The sequence below is a fragment of the Alosa pseudoharengus genome, unplaced genomic scaffold, assembly GCF_046254945.1.
Source record: "Alosa pseudoharengus isolate Yale_2024_CS ecotype anadromous, Long Island Sound unplaced genomic scaffold, YU_APseudo_1.1 YU_APseudo_1.1_scf_20, whole genome shotgun sequence".
Taxonomy (NCBI): domain Eukaryota; kingdom Metazoa; phylum Chordata; class Actinopteri; order Clupeiformes; family Clupeidae; genus Alosa; species Alosa pseudoharengus.
In genome coordinates, this window is record NW_027468664.1 from 20,938,262 (window position 1) to 20,948,274 (window position 10,013).

Genomic DNA, 10,013 nt, shown 5'->3' on the forward strand with positions numbered 1-10,013 from the left:
CTTAGAATATTAGCAAATGCTTTTGCTGTGAGTTACAGCTTGGTATGTGCATGCAAAAGTGACTTTCACTTGTGTTAAAACCTAAACCAAACAACAGAAATGTTGTATCTTGCAGCCATGCACTTCAATGAGAATGCCCCACAACGGAAGACAGCCAAGGAGAAACAGACTTGCCAAACAATTTGTAAGTTTAATAAAATATATATTTTTTATTACAAACAACAAATCAAAATGTGCAACAGTATAGGCACTAAAAAGAACTTATCGATTCACACACAACAGGCTGTCTTAGACCTGATGCTACTGGTGTCGAAATCATCATCATCATCAGTACTGTAAACAAAGCACAATGTTCAGGGCCATACAATTTGTTTATTGTACAGTATACAGCCTACAATCCACTGTATTACAGTATCCAATATAAGTCCTCTTTCTTGTCCTCTTCGAGATCATCAAAGACCTTCTTCCTTATTGGGATGCCGTCCAGCGGATTCCTGTGCCCCAGGACTTGTGTGCTCAGCTTGACAGACCTTCCATGGAGGATGCTGTTGCTGAACATGTGTCATGGTTCAGTCGAAAAAGGGTCTGAATACTGCCCTGAATACTGCTCCTTTCACTACAGCATAGCCTGAACTGCCCACGACTGGCTACGAACTTTTCAGCTAGCTTCTAACTGGACATCTTGACAAAAATTGCACAAGAGTACAAGTTGTAAAACATTTGTTTGTGTGCAAATTATTAACTTCTGTTGCTTACAATGCTAAAAACGAACCTAATATGTTTAGCTTAGTCTACGACAACGTGCGAATATTACAGCTAGCTAACTGGGCTACGTGTGGCAAACTCAAGTAAATGACAAAACTTACCACTCTGAAGTAGTAATTTCCAATCTATGGGCGACTGGTTGCTCCTCTATTTCAGATTCTTCCTCTGATTCAGGCTCAAATATGCTGTTCAACACCTGTCTCCATAGTATTTCCACCTTGGCTGTTTCAGTGAGTGCTGTCGGCCATGTTTGCGTCTCTGCTCCGGAGCTTCGCTCGTTGAGCATACCATAAAAGGAAGAAAACCTCTCGTTTCATTCTAAGGCTTTTAACCAGGCTTGCATTAGGGCGCATAGAACAGCAAATATGCCATTTTCAGCCCAACCAATGTTACACACCCTATTCAGAGACCTTAAGGACCAGCACAAAATACCCTATATCATCATTCTATCACCCCTTTAAAACATTTACAGGACTGCCGAACTACATAGTAGGCTATGAATCTGATTGAATTTAGTATTGGCCATCCCCAAAATGCACCAGAATACAGGAAATCACATCAAACAAATAAAAAAAGATCACAAGATCAAAACATAGACGCCAAATTGCATAATCGTACACTTACTCGACCACCAGTGGTCGTCGAAACTCTCACGTTTTTCCACAATAACCCATATCAACATTCAAAAACGTGTTAAAATTGTTGTTAGTCTTCTAGTTTCTTTACTAACATTTTCAGTTCCATTTGAGTCACGCTTTATGAATGATCTCTAGGCGCGCGCGCACGACAACCGCACGCTAAACTCCACCCGACTCCACCCATGGAAACTCAGAAACCGTATATCTGGTAACACCGGCGGGCCGACGGCCTCAGTGTCAGGAAGTATAACGAGTGTAACGTATTGCTTTACTGCATTCAATTACACGCCAGGTACCGGTTACAAAAAGGTAGCGATGGAGTTTCTCAGACATTCGTCATGACAGAGCCAGCGAAAAAGAAGCAAAAACCGAGAAAACAGTAAGGAAATTGCCAATACTGCATAGTTTACCTTTAAAATGTACAACCATTTTATGTCGCGCTTCTGGGTGGATATAGGCAGTAGTATGCTGGGGAGGAAGCACAAGGAAGAAGGATGTGGGGCGAATTGACAGGCTGGTAAGGAAAGCTGGCTCTGTAGTGGGAGCTGAACTGGAGTGCATCACTTCACTATCTGACAAAAGGACCCTGAACAAACTGATCAACATCTTGGACAATGAGTGTCACCCACTCCACAGCACTATTGTTAAGCAGAAGAGCCTGATCAGCTGGAGACTTCGCTCACTGCCTTGCACAACTGACAGACTGAGAAAGTCATTTGTCCCCAGGGCCATTGAACTGTTCAATGCCTCACTTAAGGGAAGAGGAGAGATAGACTTCTCTGCATAGTCTGTCTGCCTCTTCACCCCCTCCATGTTTGGTACTGTCTGTCCACTAGCCACTTGTACCACTGTCTTTATGCCTCACTGTTTGCGTGCTATATTAGCACATTAGCACATATGCATAACCCCCCCCTCCATGCCACAGCCGAACTGTGGCCACATTTTCTTAAATAGTTAAATATATAGATATATAGACTTTACTTTACTTATTTCTGCATTGTTGCACTGTTGACTTACTTATTTGCACTATCACCATGACCACTATCACCATTGCACTACCACCATGACACTCATTCACACTCATTCACACAGAGCACCTTAGAGCACCTTACCATACCTTACCATGCACAGAGAATCACAGGCTCAGTCCCTGCCTCAGTCATTGCAAGCGCCTCTGATTTATTAATCACCACTATGTGGATACTGTTTTTTTTTAATTGATTTAGATTAAGTGTTAGTATAATTTGTATTTTGTAATTTGTATTTTAGTATATTTTTATATATTGTAATTTGTATTTTAGTATATTTTTATATATTGTATTAAGTGTTAGTATAATTTGTATTTTAGTATATTTAGCATATTCTTTATCTTCTACTGTCCTTACTGCTTAGTTGTGTTTTTATATTATATACTTTAATTACTCTTTCTGCTGTTAAAGAAAGAATGTGTTGTGTTGTATGTATGCTGCTGAGACCTTGAATTTCCCCTGGGGATCAATAAAGTATCTATCTATCTATCTAGGCTATCTCGTTTTTTTTAACGGCGTGATGTCAACACGAAATATAATTTCTGTTTATAAAAACAAAGCAAAGTGTTTTTCCTTTAGTTTGAATTAACGCAATTAACCTTCTGAGTTACGTAAACCGTTCAGGAGTCAAACGACGGATCATGCATGATTTAGGCGTAGGTGACTGAAAGTTCACAAAAATTGTGCCTTTACTTAAATGTCCTCGGGGGTGACGCCCATGGACTCCCCCAAACTGTTGGCTATTGGCATTTTGTGTGTCGGCCGCTGCACTCTAAAAAACTATTCATGAGGTTAGTAGATTTAACTTAAAATTAATAACATTTTCGACATAAAAAAATTATTTTGTTACTTGTAGCCTAGATGTATAGGTGAGTTGACAACTTATTTTAAGGAGTTTGTCATACTGAAAAAGAAAGAAAGCCGTCTCAACTTATTAATATATGGATTTTCAACAAACAGTCTTGCTTGCACCTAACAAATAAGTAGGCTATTAAGTTAGTGAAACTTGTAAATCTCGTGACCAAACTTATAAAGCTGAGTACAGTTATAAAGCTGAGTACAGTTTGGAGTTAGTAAAGGTAACTTTTAGCTGTCTGGTGTCTTCAAACTTCTGTTACGTTTTAGCATTGCTAGCTCTAACACTGCACATATGTTTGTGGATAATATTTGGTCGTCCTCCTAGTTAAGCGTAACATTGTCATTATTTATGAAGGTTTGTGGGCCATTTGACATTCTTAGCTAAACCTGAACATAATAGGTTAGGCCAACATTTATTTATTTTTTTACTGTGGAGAAGTTTGAGGAATATTCTGTGTCAATCCCTGCAAACCACATTGTAGATTTTGTTCATTTTGTTGTTTGTTTTGAGGTCAATTTTCTAACATTGTGCCTTTCTTTTATACAGATAAATTAAGAATTCAGACGGATCTCTACATTCATTCATTGCAAAACTGGACCAGTTGCCATTGCTTTAAAATTGCTGTGTGCTTTTATTCAGACAGAAGTGAAGTAAGTTACTATAACTTAAAAAGATACATTGCAAATTGTTACCTTAATTTTTTAAAGTCATTACAACTCAAGCGTTTTTTTGAGTAAATATTGTGAGACTTTTATAGTTAGAAGAACTCAATTAGTTTAGCACAATCAACCTGATTTGTCCTCTAAAATCTTAAATAAGTTGAACCAACTTAATTATATTAATTTGATCCTATAATATAATTCAGTTGTTCTATATAAGTCTCACAATATTTACTAAAAAACAGCTTGGGAGTTGAAATTAGAAAGATCGACGCAAATTGTTACCTCATTTTTTTAAAGCGATGGTTCGGAGTAATTTCACCTATGACCCCGAGCCAAACACCCTCCCAGAACCTGTTTTCCCTGTTTCCCTTGGTCGAACCCTGGTCGAGTAGCGCTGTCAGAAACTAATGAGTTTCTGCAGTCCTAATGGTACCAACTTTTATCTCGTAAATTAGCCCACTAATAATGGTAAGGGTGTGACTTTCGAAACCGACGTCTCGAATCAGTGTCGAGGCTTCGAAGCACAAGTGTTTCGAAACACTGCTTCGAAACGTGGTTCAAAACAGCTATGTGACCACTGCAAAGATTCTATAGTTAACTTTATCAACCGTCTCTGACCACTGCTTCGAAACATCGTTCAAAATCCCCATGTCATGTGACCAAAGTTAAGTGAACCTTCGGTGCATTCAGAGAGCAGGCGTGCCCGCGCGTTCAATTAACAGTGTAGACTTTTCTTAAGCTATAACCATGATGGTGTAGTGCAGTGAGGGTGTTTTTTGCACGGTAGCCCAGGCTGCTTAAATATGGTTCGATCCCCGTTTGATTTGTAAGGTAGCCTATTGAAAGTGATTTAGAGAACACTAGTGGCAGCAATAAGATTCTCTTTATTGTGACTTCATGTGTCTCCCATCCAGTAATTAACCAAGGGCATGAAAGCTTTTGACAAAGACTGAACACAGGTAACACAGTGAGCCACGAACTTTAAATCTCCAATACGAAGCATTTGACAGATTTGTTTCACCCTAAACAGCTCTTGTTTCGAAACCTCGGAAAAATTCGGCACAATTGCTTCGAACGTTTCAGTGTTTCATAAAGCCTCGCTTTGCCCATCCCTAAATAATGCCCTGGATGCAGGGATGGATTACTGCACGGGCCTACCGGGCCCAGGCCCAGGGGCCCAAGGGGTCAGGGGGCCCTGAAGCCCAAGCCTTTGCATGGAATCATTGCCTCAATATCAACAAATCAGGATGTAGGCTATGAATCTGATTGAATTTAGTATTGGCCATCCCCAAAATAGAGAGAGAAGTAGAGAAAAAAGCTGTCTCAAGAGAAGTCAAAAATGAAATAAGGAAAGCAAAAATACAGTATAGGAATAAAATTGAAAATCAATATAATAGTGGGGATCTAAAAGCAGCCTGGCAAGGTATTAAAACTATGGCAGCCATTAATCAGCCTGTAAGCAGAACAGGGCAACCAATAAAATTGAGTGGTATAGACGACGGCGATTTGCCAAACACTTTTAACCAATTCTTCTGCAGGTTTGAAAGGTCCTTCCCAGATAATATAGTCACATTGAGAGAGACGTTAATGCCCCAGAGAGGGATAAAAATTCTACAGACAAAAGTCACAACACAACTTAAAAACACAAAAATAGGAAAGGCTCCTGGCCCTGACGCCATCTGTGGGCGTACACTGCGCTATTGCGCCGAGCAGCTTAGTGAGGTCTTCACATGTATCTTTCAAAAATGTGCTGACAGTGGGGATATAACTGACTTATGGAAAACATCAACAGTAATACCCATCCCCAAAACAAAATCTCCTAAAGACCTTAATGAATTCAGACCAATTGCACTAACTTCCCTGGTAATGAAGTGCTTTGAAAAGATCCTCAAGGACACAATCATCTCCCTAACTGTAGACAAACTAGATCCACTACAATTTGCCTATCAAGCGGGCAAGGGTGTAGAGGATGCAAAACTCTTCATTCTTGACAGGGTGTATAAACATCTAGAGCAGGGGTATTCAATTTATCTTCACCGAGGTCCAGTTACGTAAAATTTCCTCAAGCAAAGGTCCGGAGCATCATAATGTTCAACGTGCGTGTTTAGGCTATGTATATGTAGGCCTATGTATGTATAATATTAGAATGGATGGATGGAGCCTAGTAGATAGATAGATAGATAGATAGATAGACAGATAGATAGATACTTTATTGATCCCCAAGGGGAAATTCAAGAAATAGAAGATTGTAGACCTAGGCCTAATGTTTAATGTGAAATAAAATAAGTGTTTAATGTGAAATAAAATAACATTCGAAATGAGGAGAAATAAGGCAAGATAGGAGTAGCCTAATTGGGGAGAAAAACTGAGTAGCCTTGGCTATTTTTAAGATCTTAACGTGAACTTAAAATAAAATTTGAGCTGAGACAAGGATGGATATTCCACAGCTGGTTCCTTGAACCCATTAATCAGCAAGTTTAATTTAATTTTTTAGTTTTTTTTATGTTGACCCGAAATCCTGGAAACCCAGGAATATCACGTTGTTGGGCATTGAATGCATGTCGGCTTAACTAGATTGTGGTGGATCAATCATATTGCCTTCTTAAATCGTAAAATATTCTGTGGTCTCAGTTCACTGTTGAATGGGCCTAGCCTACCCTACGCTTGCTCAAAATATATGTTGTCTAGTAGAGGTGCTTCAAATCGCCTGTCTCAGAATATATAGAAGAGGTCCAGGGCAATTCCGCGCAAAACGGTCACATCCATATTTAGTTGGCGTTATGGACGTGACAGTTTTGCGTGGTATTGCCCCCGTATCGTTATATAAAGCTCTGTTCTCGCTGTCTAGCTTTCTCCTCTTTGAGCAATCGATGATTTGAAAATAACTTACTTATCGTTAACTTAGATATCCATCTGATTGTTTCTCGTCCCGTCTCCTCTCCTCGCTCGTTTCAGGCTATCAGTCTCTTCTCCATAGTAGGCTACTCACTGACTCGACTTTATCAGAATTCACAGATTTCACTGGCTGAGTAGCAGCAAGCGAAATGATGGTTCCTGAAGCTCCTGAAGTAAATGCTGTTATCCTAACCAATGAAACATTTAGCGCAGCTTTGAAATCTTACGTGAAAATCTAAATTAGGCTATTATGGTCTGGGTCCGGATAGGATCACGTCACGGTCCGGACTCGGACCACGGTCCGCCATTTGGTGATGGCTGATCTAGAGAAACCTGCATCACACGCAAGACTTTTATTTGCTGACTTCAGTTCAGCTTTTAACAAAATGCAGCCTCACATTCTGATTGAACGATTAGCCTCATATTTTAAGCTACCCGAGCAGATTTTATTACTAGTCCTAAATTTTTTAACAAACAGAAGGCAGCAGGTCTATGTAAATGGAAACATGTCCTCTGTCATTGTATCCAACACAGGCTCTCCCCAGGGTTGCGTGCTGTCCCCCCTGCTTTTTATATTATACACTGACAACTGCAGGTCCTCTTGGGAAAACAGCTACTTGGTGAAGTTTTCAGACGCCTTGTTGTCTCTTCTCCAGGGCAACCAATCTGACCACAACAGAGCCCTTACAGAATTTGTCAGATGGTGCGATGACAGCATCCTTGACCTAAATGTGTCTAAAACTAAAGAATTAATCATAGACTAGGAAGCACAGTGAGGAACCAAAACCGAGCGTAATACACAATGAAGATGTTCAAATAGTCCAAACATATAAGTACTTAGGCACAGTGTTTGACCCGCAACTGAAATTCAGTGAGAACACTGACAGCATTATTAAGAGAGCAAACCAAAGAATATACTTACTGAGGAAGCTTAACTCTTTTGGTGTCTGTAGACAGATTCTATGTACATTTTATCAAGCCTTCATTGAGAGTCTATTGACATTTTCTTTTATATGTTGGTTTAATGGACTGTCTGTGAAGGACAAAAAGAGTTTGAGCGACATTGTAAAAGTATGCTCAAAAATCACTAGTACCCAGTTAGAAGATCTCTGTTCTCTCCGGATAACACGTGTGGTTCAGAAAGCAGAAAGAATATCTTGCCACCCAAATCATGTACTCAGTAATGAATTGGTTATCATGCAGTCAGGTCGGCGGTACCATGTGCCAATACGTAAAACTAACCGCTATGCCAACTCATTCATTCCCTCTGCTATTAGATTGTTAAATGAACATCATATAAGACTGTTAAAAGAATGCACATAACTACAACAATACTGGTTCTTGGACTCTGCTGCTCTGTTCCGTCACTGGTAGGCGAAGTGTGTGTGTGTGTGTGTGTGTGTGTGTGTGTGTGTGTGTGTGTGTGTGTGTGTGCGGCTGTGTGTGGCTGTAGATAGGTGATATATGACTGCTGCAGTATTTACTTATTTATTTGTCTATTTATCTTTCTTAACATTGCATACATTTATTTAGTGTATGCTAATGCACTCTTTAAACTTTAACCCCTTAATGGATGGGTTGGCTGTAAACCGAATTGCCCCTCGGGGACTAATAAAGATATCTGAACTGAACTGAACTGAAAATGCACCAGAATACAGGAAATCACATCAAACAAATAAAAAAAATTCTGGGGGAGGACCCCCAATTTCCCCCTCCCACATATACGAAAATGAGTGGGAGGCCCTTAATACATCTGGGCCCAGGGGCCTGAAAGTTCATAATCCGCCCATGCCTGGATGGTACGAAACTTCTACCGTAGCCTAGTACAACTAAGTCCTGGCAGAAAGCGATTACATCAACGTTTTTTGGTATATATCCAGTTTTTAATATTTTTTTCCTTAGTGTTTACAACTTAGTGTTAACTAATAATTGTTGCAAACTGGTACTACGAACAAAATATTAGTGCATTCCTGGATCTACATCCGCATGCTTCCTGCCAGGACTTTTACGGGCTTTACAACTGACCCGCACATGTTTTTATTTTCATTTAATTGCATTTGCTATGACTATATAAATGGCACTCATGTTAACTTGAAACAGAGTGACTGAAGATATGAATGACATGTGATTGAAGTCCACACGCTCAAATTTCACGAAGCAAACTTAAACAAACAGTTGCGGTTTAACAATACTTCAAGTTCAAATCGGCAGAATTTCTTAAAAAATAATAATGTGTAATACATTATTGGCCTTTTGTTTTACTTTATTTATTTATTTATTTATTTTTTTTTTGGGGGGGGGGCGCCAATTTGTTGTTGCATACCCCTCAAAAAATGGGTAGCTGCGCCCCTGCCTGTCAGTTTTTTGGAATATGACTCTGAAGTTGGCCGAAGATTTTCTTCAATTTTGAGCCTTAATATCTGTGAAAGTAATCATTTAAGAGATACCACATTTTGTACAGTGTTTAACCTGGTACCAGAGATGCTTACTGTAGTCTTCTATCTGAAAAACTGGGGGCTCAACAACTCTTCAAATGTGCTATTTTATTTCGCCAAGCCAAATTTTGGAAGAAGTTTAAGTACCTACTAGGTTACTTGAGCTACACACATTCCATGTCTGGATGATAATAACAGATATTGACTGTAGAAAATTTGAAGGCTACAGGTGAGAGAGTTTTCCAGATATTGCTGTTTAAAAATGGCTTTTCAGTATGATCCCAAAAAAATGCCCATAAAGACCCTCCTGTCACGGCTCGCATTATGTGTGGCCCAATTAGACGACGATTGTTTTTGAATTGGTAGATGTTCCTCTCTCCAGCAACAGTAAAACCATCCACCAAAGCCACTGTGCATGTGAGATAATGCCTCATAAAAATGACCAAAATTTAGAGAGATGAAAATTCTGCTTTCAGTGGGTCTGATAAACCCCTGGTACACCCTCTTAATTTCAATGCTCTTCAATCTTCAACTTTGGTCTGTAAAACTATAGGGAACTCTATGGAAATATAAAAGTTATGTCCATATCTTTATCAGAATTATCAGGGTAGCCTATAGGGTAATTTTCAGCCATAAATTGCCTGATTTTCGAGGGTCTCCAAGGGGGGCCCCAGAACTCAGTAACGACAAATAGCTGGAGGGTTTTACTCGTGCCAGGCCACAGGGACTTT